This window comes from Eutrema salsugineum, unplaced genomic scaffold (genome assembly GCF_000478725.1).
Source record: "Eutrema salsugineum unplaced genomic scaffold, Eutsalg1_0 scaffold_10, whole genome shotgun sequence".
Classification (NCBI taxonomy): Eukaryota; Viridiplantae; Streptophyta; class Magnoliopsida; order Brassicales; family Brassicaceae; genus Eutrema; species Eutrema salsugineum.
In genome coordinates, this window is record NW_006256908.1 from 1,116,699 (window position 1) to 1,134,777 (window position 18,079).

Here is an 18,079-nt window from a genome sequence, read left to right on the forward strand (position 1 = left end):
TTTTCATTCCTTAAGTCCTTCCTCAGCTTGTTCACAGACTCCTTTTCAATTTGTCCTTGGACCACGGCATTCCTTAGTCACCTTAGACCTGAAAACACTTCACAAAACCCATCAAAACATCCTAAAACGTGAAAAAGAAGAGAAAAGATTAAGAAGATTATATACAAGGATAAGCTTGGGGTGTCTCCCAAGAGCACTTTGTTTAAAGTCACTAAGTTTGACTTTGAAAAACCTGTTTTTAGTTGGGGTGAGGTTGAGCACTGATGCTTTTCAGCACTTCAATGGTCCTGAGCAAGAGCAGGTTCAATACTCTTGTCTTCTGATGCTGAGCCATCACTTTTGGTGTTAATCATCCTTAGATCATTAAGTGTAGGAGACCATGAGAGCACGATATCTTTTTCTCTGATCAATGGCCCTCCATTCTCATACTTGTAACCAGAGTTGATGTGGGGTTCTTTCTCATTTTCCACTGCTGAAAGAGATTGGGATCCACCTAAAATCCCAGTACTTCCCACATACTTCATCTCAAGTACCTTAGGTGGTTCTATCTCTTGGACAACTGATCCACAAAATTCAGCTAAAGGTGGTTGAACAGGGTAAAAGGTATCCTTACCCACCTTTGTAAGCACCACTCTTTGAGTATCAAAGTCAATCATTGCACCAGTGGTGTTGAGAAATGCAGTTCCAAGCAATAGGGGGAGCTCTTTGGTCTTCTTCATCTTCATGATGAAAAAATCAGTGGGGATTACACATTCACCAACTTGAAGTGGATAGTCTTCTAAAAATCCATATGGTTTCTTGGAGTAGGAATCACCAAAGGTGATAGAAGAAGGGTAGGACGTTATAGACTTGACCTTTAGCTTCTCCATCATGTCCTTAGACATTATGCTAACACTTGACCCTGAGTCACACAAAGCATTCTCAACCCTAAAGTTTCCAAGAGTGCAAGAGATAGTGAATTTCCCTGGATTGCCTAGCTTTGGGAGGGAGGTGGGCTCAATCTGAGTTGATTCAGAGGTGGAGGCACTATCTGTTGGCATGGCTTGATCAGTTGGCAGCTCCTTTGTTCAAGAGACTCTGAATCATTCCCTTTTTGAACAGAAAAAACTGAACCGGCTACCCCCACACTTTCTTCCTCAATGTCCTCATTGAGTTCATGTAGGAAGCCCATGAAGTCATCTATAATGGCGTCCTCATCCACATGGGTGTGTGCATTCTCATTACAAACTTGACCATAAAGGAGGTCTTCAATCTCTTGCACAGCAGCTGAGTGGTCATCATTGGAGTAGATGGCATTGCAATAATTCTTTGGGTTTTGAACAGCTTTACCAAGAAGAGAGACTTGTGGTTCAGAAGTGCAGATGCCCTTGTTCTTTTTAATAGACTTTAGTTCAGCACCCAGTGTCTCCAGGTCAGATACCATCTTTTGTTGTCCTAGTAAGAGCTGTTGGAGAACAACATTAAAATCAGGACTTTGTTGAACAGGTGGTGGGCCAAAACCAGGAGGTGGAGCCTTTGGCTGTAGGCTGACTTGATTTGTGAAGCTATTCCCTTGATTCTGAACCGCTGGTTGCTGAAAACCCTGTTGACCTTGGGAGTTACCTTGGTACTGATTCTGTTGAACAAAGATTTGAGGAGGGTATATTTGGTCTTGGGGGTTGGCCACATTGTTGCTCCTATAGCACAAGTTCTGGTGTTTATTGAAGTTGTTGTAACCATTGAACTTCTTTTGATTCCCAATGAAGTGCAACTCCTCTTGAGTGAGACTCTCTTCATTTGTATTTGTGAAGCATCTCTTTTCCTCACTCACATAATTTATAGGCTTTTGAGTGGCAGCTAGGGCTTTGTCAAGCTTGATATTCAGGACTTTGCTCTTCTCTTCCAGCTCTTGGTGTCTACCAGAATCTTCTCCTCTATAGCTTCTATCATAATCTTCCCCATAAGTGTCTTGGCTCATGGCTAAGTTCTCAACAAGTTCCATAGCTGCATTGATTTCTTTTGCCAAGAAATTTCCATTTGATGCTCTGTCCAACTGAATCCTGATCTTAGGAACAGCTCCTCTATACAAAGTGCTAAGGAGAGAGGCTTCTGAAAAGCCATGACGTGGACACTTATTTGTGTAGCTTCTAAACCTGTCCAAAGCTTCTCCAAAGGTCTCATTAGAATGTTGAGTGAAGCTTGAAATCTGGCTCCTTAGCTTTGCAGTCCTTGAGCTTGAGAAGAACTTGGATAGAAAGGCAATCTTGCATTACTCCCATGTGTGGATGGATCCTCTTGGGAGGTTCTTTTCCCACTGATGTGCCTTATCTCCAAGGCTGAATGGGTACAATTGATAACTAAGAGTTTTCAAGGCTCTTTGTAGAGGTTATCAATCCCCTGTCTTGTAGTACAAGGGGTTTATCAATCCAAGAATATGGTGTTAGACACTAAGCTATGTGATCAGATTCTTAATTCAAGCAAACAAGTGTGGTTTTGATTAACTAATGAGAACTACAAACTTAAAACAAGATTAATGACTAAAGAAGTGATCAAACAAAGAACTAAACAAATGACAAGTGATGAGAATGTATGTATGATGATGAGAAAGGGCTTAGACATGATAGTGGATTAGGGTGCCTTCAGTGATAAACTAATGAGCTAATTAATCATATGATCAAGCAAACCATTCAACATAAACATCTTTAATAAAGTTAATCCTCTCATGAAGGTATTAACTCCTATGCTAAAACAGTTTCTAACCCAATCATCATCAGTGAAACATGAGTTAACAAGCATTAAGAATCAGTTTAATCTGTCATTTAAGCATATAGACAATCATTCCCATGATGAATAACACTTAAACCTCTAACAACCTTGGTTCAGGCATTTCATCAAACACTTTTGGTGCATGAAATGCTCAGAATCTAGACCACATATGATTTGTATGGATCTAGCATAGAGAACAGGTTGTAGAGAATGGAATATGCATGATCTAACCCCTAAGCTCACTAATCTACCACTTAAGCACCCTAATCTACATATCTAAGACCTTAATATGAGATTACTCACTAATCATGATCAACACACTAGATCCTTTGCAAGATGTGTTGTTAATCATAATTAGAAGTGTGATGTGATGATAAGAAATGATAAAACAAGATGAAAAAGACTCTTCAAATCGATATTAAGCTCAAAAGCAAAGTGTAACAAGTGGTCTTTCACAAAAAGGGAAAAGAGACTAAAAATGGATAAAAGGTTCTCTCCAAATTAGGTCTAAAAACTATTTATAGATGTCTTGGTCGAACCGGGTCAACCCGGAACAAACCGGGTACTGACCCGGCCTTGGTGGGTAAAAGATGGGTTTGCCACGGTCCAGCATGTTCTTGGTCAGGCCGTGGCAACTTGACCGTGTCAAAGTCTTGTTCGCGTGTTCTTGGCTGAATCTTGGTGGCACGGTCTAGCAAGTCTCGTCCAAAACCCGTGGCAAGTGGTCGTGTCAAATGCCAAAAGTTTGTGAAAATTTGCCACGGTCAAGCCCTAGAACCGTGGCATTCAGAGCGTGTCAATCGCCGAAGGTGTGTAAAAGTTGCTACGGTCAAGTCCTAGACCGTGGCATTCAAACCGTGTCAAGTGCCGAATGCTTGTAAAGTCCTTCCCAGCCAAATGTTTCTTTGCCACGGTCAAGTGTAGACCATGGCATGAAGATCGTGTCAATCGCCGAAGGATTTCAATTAAGTGCCACGGCCAAGTGTGGACCGTGGCATTCCATCGCGGCATGTTTCACTTAGCTCGCATCATTCAGGGCTGTTTGGACCACTTCGCATTCCGGAGAGTGTAACTCATAAGATACTTGTCCGAATTTAGTGATCCCGGTTGAATAAGACAGAAGACTCATATATCTCCAATTTTGGTGAAGGAAGCGTCGGTGCTTGGGAAGTGGAAGGCTTCCTGGAGGGCTCATCTTCGCAGTGCATTTACACGATCAGAGAGAGGCGTCTAGACATGTGTTCATTCCGGAGACCGTAACTTCCTGCTCATAGCCCCGAATTGAATGATCTCGGACGTTCTGGAAATAGAACTCAAATGTCTCTGATTCTCATGAAGGCCCCGGAAACTGAATCGGCCTGGACGTGCACCGTCCTTCGCATTCTTCAGAGCTCATCGGCTTGGTCCAAAACAGCAGCGAGACAGGGGTTTCTTCCGACGAGCTTCACTCTCTGCTCACGTGTCCGAATTCCATGATTCTACTTGCTATGGAACCGTGATCCAATCCTCTCCAACTTTGATGAATCACCCGCCAACTGAATCGAACCGGAAGGTTCCCCGGACAGGCGATTTCGGAAACGTGTCTGCACCCGGAGATTTTGGCTGATACAATCCACTCGCGGTACGTGAGAATGGCCGATAAAATCCACCCGCGGTACGCGTTTTGGCCGAGAAAAACCTTCCTGGTGCGCGAGAATGGCTGATAATCTCCAAAGACCCAGTTTCACCATTTTTCAAGCCTTGACCACCATTCCACTTCCTGGATTCATCTTTCCAGTTCCATATAGCTCCAAATACACCTGATAAACACTCAAAACATGCAAAGACTCATGGGAACCTAATGCATCTCCTAAGTTCTAAAACAAACCCTAAGGACCTAAAATGCATGAAATAAAACATGATTTGGAATGAATTATGCACCCTAAATGATGCAAATTATGAACATATCAACTCCCCCACACTTGTCCTTTGCTTGTCCTCAAGCAAACAAGAGCAAATGAGAGAAAGAGGTTGAATGCATTGAAGTTCACATTTCCTTTTTGAGAGAAGTGATCACAATGAGAATTCAAGTTCATGCTCAATTATGCAATGCAAAGACATACTCAGATGTATATCAACTCAACAAGGAATCTCCACAAGTTCTTCTCTCTCTCAACTCTTTCACATTCATTAAGTTTTTATCAGGTGAATCTAATGATGCAATGTTTAAACAAGCTGGCTTGGCTAGGGAGAGGCTATGAGATTAAAATGATCTCATTAGTGTTCAAGTGGGTTTAATGCAGCAAAGGGATCTCTCTACGAATGATCAAACTTTGGCAGAATGCTAAAGGTAAAAAGCAACCTATGCATACAAGGGCAAAGACTCATCACACCCCACCCTCTACTCAAAGCTTACTCACTTGCTCACTCTCTCAAGAACCTCACTTTTCACACTTATTTTACTCTCACTAAGGGGCTTACTTTTGACTTTCACTCTCAAGTCTTGGAGTTATAACTTTACACAACTCTTTTTCTTTTGCAACCTCTAGCCTCCTTTTCTTCTTTCTTTTCAAAACATTTGAGCTCTTTGGATTCTTTTCTTTTCCTTTTACTTAGAGGCTAGATTCTTTCTTTTCAACACACCAGAGCTCACTTTCTTTAACTCAAAACTCCAAGACTGATTTCTTTTTCTTTCATACCTTTAGCTATTTCCACTTTCTCTTTTCCACTCATCTCACCTTTTTCCAATCACCAACAAGTCTTTTCCCCCACACTTATTCCTCGCCAAAATTCTCAGTTCCTTGATGTTGGAACACAGCACTCAATGAGACCTGCCCTTGTCGCTCTAAACCTAACACTTTCTGCTAAGTTTGATCCAAGGTGGCCTTGAAAGAAGGATGGGTTCAAGGTGAGGGAACTGATCCATGATGCGGATTCAGCTACTTGAGCTAAGGAAAAAGGGTGGTAAAAACAATGGTTCTAGCTCAAGTATGTATATCGGTATCCACAAGCTTTTTCAAACAATGCATCACAAGATATTTTCAAGTCAAGTTCAAGATTCCCACTTAATTAGAGTTGAGTTCAATTCAAACTTGCTTCTCAGATTCAGATCATTTCAGACTTTGCAAGCACAGAAAAAGATTCACAAGCATATTCAGTTCAAGTTCTCAAAGTGATGTACTCTCTAGAAAACCTATCATTACTCCCTGGAAGATGCAACCTACATGAACATGCAATCTAGACTCAATCCTAAAAATGAGAATGCAACTACATGATCATTTTTTTTTGTGAAAATGTTTTCAGATTTTTCAATTTTTTTGGTTTTTATATGCACTTAGATGAGACTACATGAATATGCAACTAGAATGTGACTCAAGACTCAAAGTGTAAAATAAGAAAAGAGAAAACATGATTAGTAAAAGATGAAACTCCTCCACAGTCCCTTGTGTTACAAAAGCATGAGAAAGGAGTTAAAAACAAAGCAAAATGGAAAAGAAAATCTACATGCATATATACAGAGTTTTGAGTGTTTACCTCAATCACTGAGGTCTGATCCCAGGTAGTGGGATGGGTTGGAGGTGGAACATGATGGAGTTGAGTATCTAGGTGGGCTGCTCTCGGTTTGGAACGCTGTGGCCGGGTTCACCCAGTCTTCTTTTCCTGGTGGTAACACAAGGTCATTAGCGGCTGAGCTTTCTCCCACCTCTTCTCTTGTATCTCGTTTGGGTGAGGTGGCTGGAGCTGTGAGTTTCTTCACCTTCTTCTTTAGTTGCCTAACACAGTCAACTAGCTTGTGGATTGTTTTGTCTTGCCATTTGAACCATTTCTGAAGGCTGTTAACTCTGGAATACAGCTTCCTTGTGTGATAGTCAGGCTCACCCCAAAAGTAAGGATCAAAGTGATACCGGCCTGCTCCCATCCTTCTTTCAAAATCTCTTGGCTCCTCATTCTCACAACCAGCGGTCCTAGTTGTGTCCTCCTCTTCAACTGGCTCTTTGCCCTTGGAACTTGCTGTCCTCTTGCATTTGCGGATTGGAGGGTGAATGGCTGGGTTGTAGAGCTGATCCTTGAGAACAATAAAGGAGACATTGTGCCTTTCTGAGAGAGTGGTGATGGCTGGGTGTGGCTAAAGAACTTGAACTTTCTCATCTTGTAAGAGCTTGAAGTTGTACAAGAAGTTTTCACCATTGCTTTCTTCCAAGAACTTAACTTTGGTGAGTGTAGCTTCATCAATCAACTCATGCCTGACCTCAACATCATCAAAGACAAAAACCTCTTGCTTTCAGAATCTTTGTCACTAGCCATCCATTGTGCAACTTAGTGAGCTTCTTTCTCTTGCCCTCACTCCAAGCAATGTCCTTGTATATCAGCATATGGCGTGCCAAGAATGCACCACCAGTGGGGATATAGTGTGGGAGATGAAATTTTCTCTTGCTCTTCAAATGACTGATGAGAGGATGTAGACCCATACCCAGAAGTTCCATGTCAGCTAGATGCACCACACCATCATTGTGCTTGGTAAAGAACATTTGGCAAAGTACTTTGTGAGCATAGCGGATGGCTGGGTTTCTTATCCATGAACTCTTGCATCTTCCTCCCCTGAAGCTCCCAAAAGCAATTGTATCCCACAAGTCAGTAATCATGTGATCAGGGTATGTGAACTTCAATGACTCATCCTGTGTAGGTCTTGAGAATGCAAAGATCTCATCTAATTCCTTGAAGCTCACTTGGTATTGTGTACCATTGATTGTGAACTCTATATGCCCAAGACCATTTCCCTCCATGATCCTCTGATCTCTTGGGCCATATCCACAAACTTCAAGGGATGCAAGGAACTCTTGTGTTACACCATCATGAGCCACATCTTTCATCTCAAAGAATCCACCAAATCCCATGTTGTCAAAAATGAGCTTAACCTCTTCAAGAATCCCCATCTTTTTCAGCAACTCCATGTCAGGGAACTTGGTTTGCAGCACCTTTACATTCTTGAACACAGAAAAGTAGTCATCAAGAGTTGGTTCTTTGTCCTCAGGTTCTGATTTTCTTTTCGCTTTCTTAACCGGCTGCATTGGGATTTCAGGATCACTCTCTGTTTCTTCTTCATCCTCAGCCGCACCCACCTCTTTTCCTGCCCTGTGAACAACCTCAACCAATGCCAGTTCTTTACCAGAAGTCTTTGAGGTAGAGGCCTTTGTTTTCTTTGGTGCAGCCACACTTTTTGCCTTCTTCTCAGCTGGATCCTTTGGCTTCCTCTGTTTCTTCTGTTTCTTGAAAACTTTATGCCCAATAGGCATAATCTGATCCTCTGAAGCTCCAGCTTTCTCTTTTTTTGCTTTCTCTATGGCTGCTGTTCTTTTTGTTCCTCCCATCCTGCATTTTCTCAAATAGCTGTGAGCACCAAAACAAGAGAATAACAAAAGTTTTCCAAAAAATTCACAAGCTCATTTTTACTAGAAAAGAATGTTTCTCAAGCTAGTTAAAAACTCAATAAACTCAAAACAATGGCAAGAAGAAATGCACACAAAGAGTTGAGCTTGAAACACAATTTCTAAAAAAAATCGAGATACTTGGTGAATTTCAAGAAATTTTGAAAAAAAAATTCCAAGAACAGGTTATTCTCAAGCAAGATCCATGCATTTCCTATCCATTCTACTTGCACAATACTCACAAAATGATTCCAAGGTACCAAGAGGCCTATTAAAATCGATTCCATTTGTTTTCCTGTTCATGAACAGTACACTAAGACATGGAAAAAGTGAGTTGTAACAGATTAAATACCTTGGAATCTTCAAGTTTAGAGTGAAAAACGAATGTGCAGCAAGAATCTAGACAAGATTACGAGTTCAATGCAGTTGGAATTTCTCAATTTAATGCAAGAATGAGAGAGATATGAGTGTTTAAAGCTCAAGAAATAGTGAGAAAGGGAGCAAACTCGCGAAGAAGAAGAAGACTCGGTGGGACACAGCTGTATTGGCGCGTCCTTTGACCGGTCAACGGCCGTACGGTCAATGTTTTTCAAAATTTGGTCGCGCCATCGTTGACCGTGGCACGTGACCGTGTCAAATAACGTGTGTAAGCTTTCTCTTTGCCGCGGCCTGGGTCGTCCGTGTCTTCAGACCGTGGCAATCTTACCGTGGCAAACTCCAAACCTTGGTCAATTCCTCCCTGCTTTGCCACGGCCAAACCTTTAGCCCGTGTCCTTAAACCGTGTCAAACACCGAGCATCGGCCATTTTTCTTTGCTTTTGCCACGGCCCGTTCTTCCTCCGTGTCGTCCAACTGTGGCAAACCCCGAGCATGTGTCCTTTTCTTTTTGCTTTGCCACGGCCGGATCTCTAACCGTGTCTCTTGGCCGTGTCAAAGTCCAAGCCCTTTGTCTTTCCATCTTCATTTTGCCACGGCCTGACTTCTTCCCATGTCATCTAGCCGTGTCAATCTCCGAACTATGCTCATTCCACCTTTGTTTTGCCACGGCCTGGTCCCGAACCCGTGTCTTGTAGTCGTGGCAAACCCCGAAGGTTTGCATCTCTTTTTTCCACGGCCGCCTGCGTTCCATGTCTTCCCACCGTGGCAAAGCCCGAATCAGGTCCATTCCTCATTTCTTTTTGCCACGGTCACCTGTGTCCCGTGCCTTTAACCCGTGGCAATCTCCGAACTCTTGCTTCTTTTGCCACGGACAGGCCTTGAGACCGTGATTCATTCCCCGTGGCAAAGCTAAAAGGCTTGCCACACCTTGTTTCTGACCGTGGCTGGTGACCATGTCAAAGGCCGAGCATAAGTTTGTGCCCACTCATTCATTCCTTTTCAACTTTTGTTCACTTTCCAAGGGTCCAAACTCAAACCTGTAACCTGTAGACACTAAACAAACCCATCAAAACATCCTAAAACATAAAAAAGAAAGAAATCAAAAGATCAAAAGGATAAGCTTGGGGTGTCTCCCAAGAGCACTTTGTTTAAAGTCTCTAAGTTTGACTTTGGAAACCTGTTTAGCAGGCTGGTGGTGGATCAAGAAGGGGAACTGATGTAGCTTCCTCCTTCTTTTGTGAAACCAGGTAATGCTTGATCCTCTGGCCATTTACCACAAACTCTTGACCATTCTTTCTTTCTAAGACAACAGCTCCATATGGCCTGACTTCAAGAACTTTAAAGGGACCAGACCATCTAGACTTAAGTTTTCCAGGAAACAACTTAAGCCTAGAGTTGAACAGCAACACCAGATCACCATCCTTGAACTCCCTTTTCAGAATCTTTTGATCATGCAGAGCCTTGGTCTTCTCCTTATAGATCTTTGAGCTTTCAAAGGCCCCAGATCTCTTCAAGTTCATGGAGTTGAATGACCCTTTTTTCTTGTGCTGTCTTGATATCAAAGTTCAGCAACTTCACAGCCCACAAAGCCTTGTACTCTAACTCAACAGGAAGGTGGCAGCTCTTCCCATATAGCAGATTGAAAGGTGATGTCCCAATAGGAGTTTTAAAGGCAGTTCTATAGGCCCACAATGCATCATCTAGCCTTTTGCTCCAATCTTTTCTGCTTGAGCTAACAGTCCTCTCAAGAATGGCCTTGATCTGTCTATTAGATACTTCAACCTGGCCACTAGTTTGAGGATGATAAGGAGTAGCTACCTTGTGTTTCACTCCATGCTTTCTCAACAAACCCTCCAAAGTCTTGTTCACAAAATGAGATCCTGCATCAGAGATAACAACCCTTGGAACACCAAATCTTGGGAAGATAATGCTCTTGAATAGCTTCACTACAACCATGGAATCATTGGTAGGGGAAGCAATGGCCTCAACCCATTTGGAAACATAATCCACAGTAACAAGTATATACTGATTCCCATAGGATGAAATGAAGGTCCCCATGAAGTCAATCCCCCAGCAATCAAAGATCTCAACTTCTAATTGGGTTTTGAGGCATCTCACTCGTCTTTGATATGCTCCCATGCCTCTGACAAGCATCACATGCTGAAACCACCAACTGAGCATCTTTGAACATTGTGGGCCACCAAAACCCACTCTGAAGAACCTTGGCCACAGTCTTGAATGCTGTCATGTGACCTCCAAAAGCTGAACCATGACACTCTTGCAACACAAGTTGCATCTTCTCCTCAGCAAGACACCTTCTATACAGCTGATCTTTGTTTAGGACATAGAGGTAGGGCTCATCCCAATGGTACCTTTGAACTTCTCTGAAGAACTTCTTCCTGTGGTAAGCATCTAATTCAGGTGGTTCCACTCCACAAGCAAGATAGTTCACAATGTCTGCAAACCAAGGCATCCTCCTCTCTTGAATGATGTCCACTTCTTCAAACTCCAAATAAGAATGGAGCACCATCAGTGATTCCTCAGGAAGACTTTCATTAAGAGGCACTTCAGAGTCAATTCTCAGCCTAGAGATATGGTCTGCAGCTCCATTCTCTATACCCTTTATATCTTGTACTTCCATATCAAATTCCTGAAGTAGAAGAACCCATCTTAACAGTCTTGGCTTGGCATCTTTCTTGGTCATCAGATACCTGAGGGCTGCATGATCAGTATATAGAATGACTTTTGATCCCACCAGGTAGCTTCTGAATTTATCAAAGGCAAAGACTATTGCCAGCATTTCCTTCTCAGTAGTAGCATACTTCTCTTGTGTAGAGTCAAGTGTTCTACTTGCATAGTAGATAACATGTAGCTTCTTGTCTTTCCTTTGCCCAAGAACTGCTCCAACAGCAAAATCAGATGCATCTGTCATAACCTCAAAAGGAAGGGATCAGTCTGGTGCCTGAACTATTGGTGCACTGACTAATGCATCCTTGATCATCTTGAAGGCCTCTTCACATTCAGCATCAAAGATGAAATCTGCTTCTTTACACAATAGCCTTTTCAAGGGTCTCGCTATTCTTGAGAAGTCTTTGATAAATCTTCTGTAAAACCCTTCATGCCCAAGGAAACTCCTTATCCCTTTGACTGAAGTGGGGGTTTGCAGGTTCACCATTACTTCTACTTTTGCTCTGTCAACCTCTATGCCCTTCTCAGATATCTTGTGCCCAAGAACTATTCCTTCCTGCACCATGAAGTGGCATTTCTCCCAGTTCAACACCAAGTTATGCTGCTCACATCTCTCCAAGACCTGTGACAAATTAGAGAGACAATCCGAGAAGGAGGAGCCATAGACACTGAAATCATCCATGAACAAACTCCACCTTCTCTTCAATGATGTCAGAGAAGATATGCATCATGCAACGTTGAAATGTGACAGGGGCATTACAGAGACCAAAAGGCATTCGCCTGTATGCAAATGTGCCATAAGGGCATGTGAATGTTGTTTTCTCTTGATCTCGGGGATCTATGGGAATTTGGAAGAACCCCGAGTACCCATCGAGAAAATAAAAGAAGGGGTGGTTTGCAAGCCTCTCTAACATCTGATCAATGAAAGGTAAAGGAAAATGATCCTTCCTAGAGGCTGCATTAAGCTTTCTATAGTCTATACACATTCTGTGTCCTGTGACAGTCCTAGTAGCTATAAGCTCATCCTTCTCGTTTTTTACCACTGTGATCCCACCCTTCTTGGGCACAACATGAACAGGATACACCCATCTTGAGTCAGAGATTGGGTAAATTATCCCTGTCTCAAGAAGTTTTAGTATCTCCTTCTTAACCACTTCCTTAAGGTTGGGGTTAAGACGTCGTTGATGCTCAATAGAGGACATAGATTGGTCCTCTAGGTGTATCCTGTGGGTGCAAATGTCAGGAGAGATCCCTCTAATATCAGCCAAAGAATATCCTATGGCTCTCTTGAACTTTCTTATCTCGCTAAGCTATGCACTCTCTTGATCCTCTAATAGGCTATCATTGATGATTACTGGATAAGTGGATTTTAAGCCCATGAAAGCATACCTGAGCCCTGTTGGTAGAGGCTTGAGCTCAACAGGGGGTGCATCAGCCTCATTCCAATCCTTGTCCAAGCTGCTCTGGCTGGTGTCTGATCCTTTGATAGCAAAAACCTCCGAGCCACTTTGTTCCAGTTCCAAAAACCTTGTCTCAGGACCAACTTCTCTAGCATTGTCCAAATACAGCTTATACCCCTCACTTTCTTCTGCTAAGAGCCCATTGTCTCCTTGTTCTTGAGTTAGAGTAGCTTGAAGAGGATCCTCAGTGTTCAGCTCCTCAAGCAACTCATCAGCCAACTGATCCATTGTCTCCACATAGAAACATTGACCTTCAATGGTGGGTTTCTTCATCATCTCATTCACATCAAACTTGAGCTTTTCAGACCCAAGTTGAAGCTCTATTATCCCACCTCTCACGTCAATTATGGCTCCTGCAGTGGCCAAGAATGGCCTGCCCAAGATAAGAGGATCAACTGGTTCCTCATCCATTTCCAGCACAACAAAATCTGTTGGAACCTCAAAACCACCAATCTTGACAGGTAGATCTTCCAACATACCAACAGGCAATCTAACTGATCTATCTGCAAGGATAAGAGAAACCAGGTAAACTTAAAAACTAGTAAACAGTAAGATCAAATCAATATTAGAAGGTGTTGGGCGTTAGGGAATTCGCCGGGAAATCATAGACTAGCTAACAAGAGAATTAAATATAGAGTTTTCTATAGATGTGTTCCTGAAATCAAACTAACCTACTCACGTAGTATTAATCACAAATCAATTCACTCAGATTTACTAAACTCCCATTCAGTTCTCTAAGTTTTCTAGATAAATTAGTTTGATAATTTCACAAAACGCTTTAGATCGACTCACGCAGTCTAAGAGAATTTGTTCATCTATATAGGGTTAATCGATTCAACAACACTTTCAGTGAGTAAATCAACCTAATCGCAGTAGCTAGATTATCGATCAAAGCCACATAACGAAACGCAGATTTAGACGAAGAACTCTAAAGATAAACCCTAATCTAACAAACCAGAAATCAATCCATGAATCCCTTTGAAAAATCCCTTAAAACCCAACAAGGGCATTACTCAATCATAGTGTATAAAAACATTACAGAAGTATTGTAGTTTGCTGGATATTAAATAAGAGAAAGGTAAAGAACGAAGAACGAGGGTGAAGATGGAGATCGATGGTGGCTCCTTCGGCGACTCCTTCTTCTCCCGAAGACGGCAACTCTGAGGTATGCGGCTCTTCTCTGCTCTCTCTCCACGGCTTGGTCATTAGAATGACCTAAAACGAGTATATATAGCCTTCTAATTCGTTGGAAACGTCTAGGGTTTGAAGAATGAGTATTGGGCTGGACTTGGGCTTGAATTAGGTCACTTTCAGACGTCAACGTTGTCTGGCCGCGGTCGCGGTGGTCCTGACCGCGGGGAATCATGGTCTGGCCGCGGTCGCGGCCTATGCTCTCCTTCGAGACTGCATTTTCTGTCTTGAGTGCATGGGGAATATCTGAAGATCTAACCGTTGGATTGTATCCAAACATATTTCATTAGAAAGCTGGTTGTGTCCTCTATGCTGTCTCAAATTTTGGGGATGATCAGACGGTGAGAAGGTCTCTATCGAGTACCATACTTCTAACGGTCTGCATTTATCCAAAATTGCTCATTTGTTCCAAATTGCACATCTTTAGTCCAAGATTCCTGAAAAGTCTTTTAAAATCTAAAACATAGAAATCACTCAAAAACCATTGAAAACAGATTTAAAACACCTGCATAAGATATTAAAACGATCCATAAAAATGGTAAAAATCCGGTGTTATCAACTCTCCCAGACTTAAACCTTTGTTTGTCCTCAAACAAAACATAGATCAAGCTAGGAAAGAATCTTTAAAAACCCGCAGGAACTAAACTATATCTCAGTGACCGTCCTTCTAAATCATAACCTATCGTAAAACATCTATCTGGATCTAGTCTAGAAAATTCTCACCAAAATACAAACAAACTAGTCTGTTTATCCGTCATGCAAAAATCTACACACTTAGATCTAACTTCCAGTCAACTAGCTCTCTACATTCACTAAGTATAGTAGTGAATTCTCATCAAAGACATTATTCAGGGTAGACGGCGTTTGGCATTAAAGGCTATTTAAGTGGTGGAGTTTAACTGTTTCGGGTTACCTGAAGAACTGGAGGATGCAAGATATTTGATATGTTCATAATTTGCATCATTTAGGTTGCATAAATCATTCCAAATCATGTTTTATTTCATGCATTTTAGGTCCTTAGGGTTTGTTTTAGAACTTAGGAGATGCATTAGGTCCCAATCAGTCTATTGCATGTTTTGAGTGTCTATCAGGTGAATGTGGAGCTAAAAAGATGAATCTAGGAGGTGGAATGGTGAGCAAAGCTTGAAAAAGTGGAAAAATTGGGTCCTGGGAGATTATCGGCCATTCTCGCTGGCCAGGAAGGTTTTACCGGCCATTTCCATGTACCGCGGGAAGCTTTACCGGCCATTTTCATGTACCGCGAATGAAGTGTATCGGCCAAAACCTCCGGGTATGAACGTGTCTCAGAAATCGCCTGTCCGGGGAGCCTTCCGGTCCGATTCAGACGGCGGGTGCTTCATAGAAGTTGGAGAACATTGCATCACGGTCTCTTAGCAAGTGGAATCGTGGAATTCGGACGCGTGAGCAGAGAGATAAGCTTGTCGGAAGGAACCCCAGTCTCGCAGGTATTCCGGACCGAGCAGATCAGTCCTAAAGGATGCGAAGGACGGTGCACTTCCAGGCCGATTTAGTTTTCGGGTCCTTCATGAGAACCAGAGACATTTGAGTTTCTTTCCAGAACGTCCAAGAGCATTCAATTCAGATCTATGAGCAGAAAGATACGGTCTCCGGAATGGACACATGTCTAGACGCCTCTCTCTGGTCGCGTACATGCACTGCAAAGATGTGCCCTCCAGGAAGCCTTACACTTCCCAAGCACCGAAGCTTCCTTCACCAAAGTTGGAGATAAATGAGTCCTCTGTCTTCTGCAACCGAAATCATTCAATTCGGACAAGTCTCATAGGAGTTACACTCTCCGGAATGCGAAGTGGTCTAAGCTGCTCTGGATGCTGCGAGATGGTCTTGCGACTTGGTTAACCCGCAGGCCCGAAGATGAACGCCTGAATGCTGATGCTGCGAGTTGATATGTGTGGGTAAACTATCACTGGAAGAGGTCTGAAGCTCAAGAGCAAGAGAAATGCTAAGTCCACAATCGTGCGACTTAGGCATGCGAGTTAGTCGCGCCTGGAACTATGCCGCACGATCACTCGCAAATCACTCCGACTTGAGCCTGCGACCTGGGTGCAATAGAGACCAACCCGCACAGTTTGTACATTCCCCAGAAACCGCCTTAGCCCTGCGAGTTGGAGAGCAAGGAGACCAAGCCGCAGCAACACTCGCAAAACACTCCTACTTAGACGTGCGGCTAAGACAAGGCGATTCAGGCTTCACAAGACAAGTCTTCATCTACTGCGACTTAGGTGTGCGACCTGGGACATACTGGACCGACCCGCAGTAATTCCCACTTTATCCATTAAAGCCGGGTCAGGACCCGGTTTGTTCCGGGCTGACCCGGTTCGTTTTTAAGGAAGTATAAATACTTTTTAGGGTTTTTTGGGAGAGGGAGAGTTTTATTCCCTTTGTCTCTTGCCTCTTTGGTGAAAAAAGACTCCATTAAGAAGAGAAATATCTTTATTTTGAGTGTGGAATCAAGAGAGTTTAAAGAGATCTGGGTGTTTAAAGCTGTTTTCTTTTGAATCTATCATCTCCATCTCCATTTCTCATCATTAATCATGCTAATCTACTCAACTTGCAAAGGTTTAAGAGAGATTAGTATGATTAGTGAGTAGTCACCCTAATGAGGTTCTAGATGTGTAGGTTAGGGTGCTAAAGGTTAGATTAGGAGTGCTTAGGGCTAGATTCATTGATTCATCTCTCTAAACAGCTGTTCTCTATGCTAGATCCTTGATAATCACTTGAGATCTAGATTCTGGGAATTTCATGCACCAAAAGTGTTTGATGAAATTCCTGAAAGAGTTGTGTTAGAGGTTTAAGTAATTTTTCATCATGGGAATGATTTGTTAAATGCTTGAATGATCACTAAGAGCTGTTTGTTAATGCATATTGATTCATGTTTCACAAATGGGAATTTGGTTTGAAAATGGATTAGTATAGGGGTTAATACCTTCATGAGAGGATTAACCTAGATTTGAGTTCTTAATCATTTGAATCATGTCTCATCATTGTCATTAGCATTTCTAGTCTAGCACCAAAGCACCCTAACCAACTATCATGTCTAGAATCTCATACCTCCATCATATCATATTCATATCCTTTGTCATTGCTTAGTTCTTGATTAGTCATTGTCATTAGTCTTTAAACCTGTTTAAGTTTGTTAGTTGTCACTAGTTAACCAAAACCCAATCTTGTTTGCTTGAATTAAGAACTTGATCATATAGCTTAGTGTCTATCACCACATTCTTGGATTGATTAACCTCTTTGTGCTACTTTGACAAGGGGATTGATAGCCCTGAGACCCTAAAAAGTCTTGTCTATCAATTGGCGCCGTTGCCAAATTGTGGTTTGATTAGCATTAAGCTCTGATCTGTTCTTGAGATCAAGTGCTTACTTTCTTGTTTTTACTGATTCCTTTCAAGTTCTGTTTGTGATTTCAGGTGTATGAACACCAGGTCTAGATCAAGAAGCTGTGGTCCTCCTTTTCCTCTAAACGACAACATCAACCTTTTGGTACCAAGGAGGAGAAGAGACAGACGTGGTAGACAAATTGATCAGACTGAGATGGCAGAACAAGGAGATCACGTGGTAGATATAGAACAACCAGTTCAGGAGCAACAGGCTCAAGGTCATGGAGCTGGTATTGGAGTTGGTCAAGGGCTTCACCAGGGTAATGTTCAGCAGGAACAGGTGCACCATCAACAAGCTTATGTCCACCAGGGAAAAGCTCAAGCTCATCAACAGAGGCATCAGGCCAATGTTCAGCAAAGACACCAGGTGCACCACCAACCCCACCCTTTCCAACCACAGCAAAGAAGATATGAGCAACCCCAAGTCTATGTTGGAGAGAACGACAGGGCCAATGCTCATCAGTATGGAGCTGGTATTCAGGCACCACCTGTGCAAAACAACAACTTTGAAGTGAAAGCATCATTGCTGAATATGGTCCAGAACTCAAAGTTCCATGGGTTAGCAATGGAAGATCCCTTGGAACACTTGGACCAGTTTGATAAGGTGTGTGATCTGACCAAGATAAATGGAGTTTCAGAAGACAGCTTTAAGCTAAGACTATTCCCATTCAGTCTTGGTGATAAAGCTCATCAATGGGAGAAGAATCTTCCAAGAGGCTCCATTCAAACCTGGGAGCAATGCAAGCAAGCCTTCTTATCTAAGTTCTTCTCCACCTCAAGAACTGCA

General features: G+C 42.5%; 1 non-coding gene across 1 annotated transcript; it reads left to right on the forward strand.

Moving 5' to 3' along the window:
- The first annotated feature begins 2,093 nt into the window (after window positions 1-2,093).
- On the forward strand, window positions 2,094-2,200 carry LOC112081735. The gene has a single exon (XR_002896657.1). It is a non-coding gene; the product is annotated as a small nucleolar RNA R71 (small nucleolar RNA).
- Window positions 2,201-18,079: the final 15,879 nt, after the last annotated feature.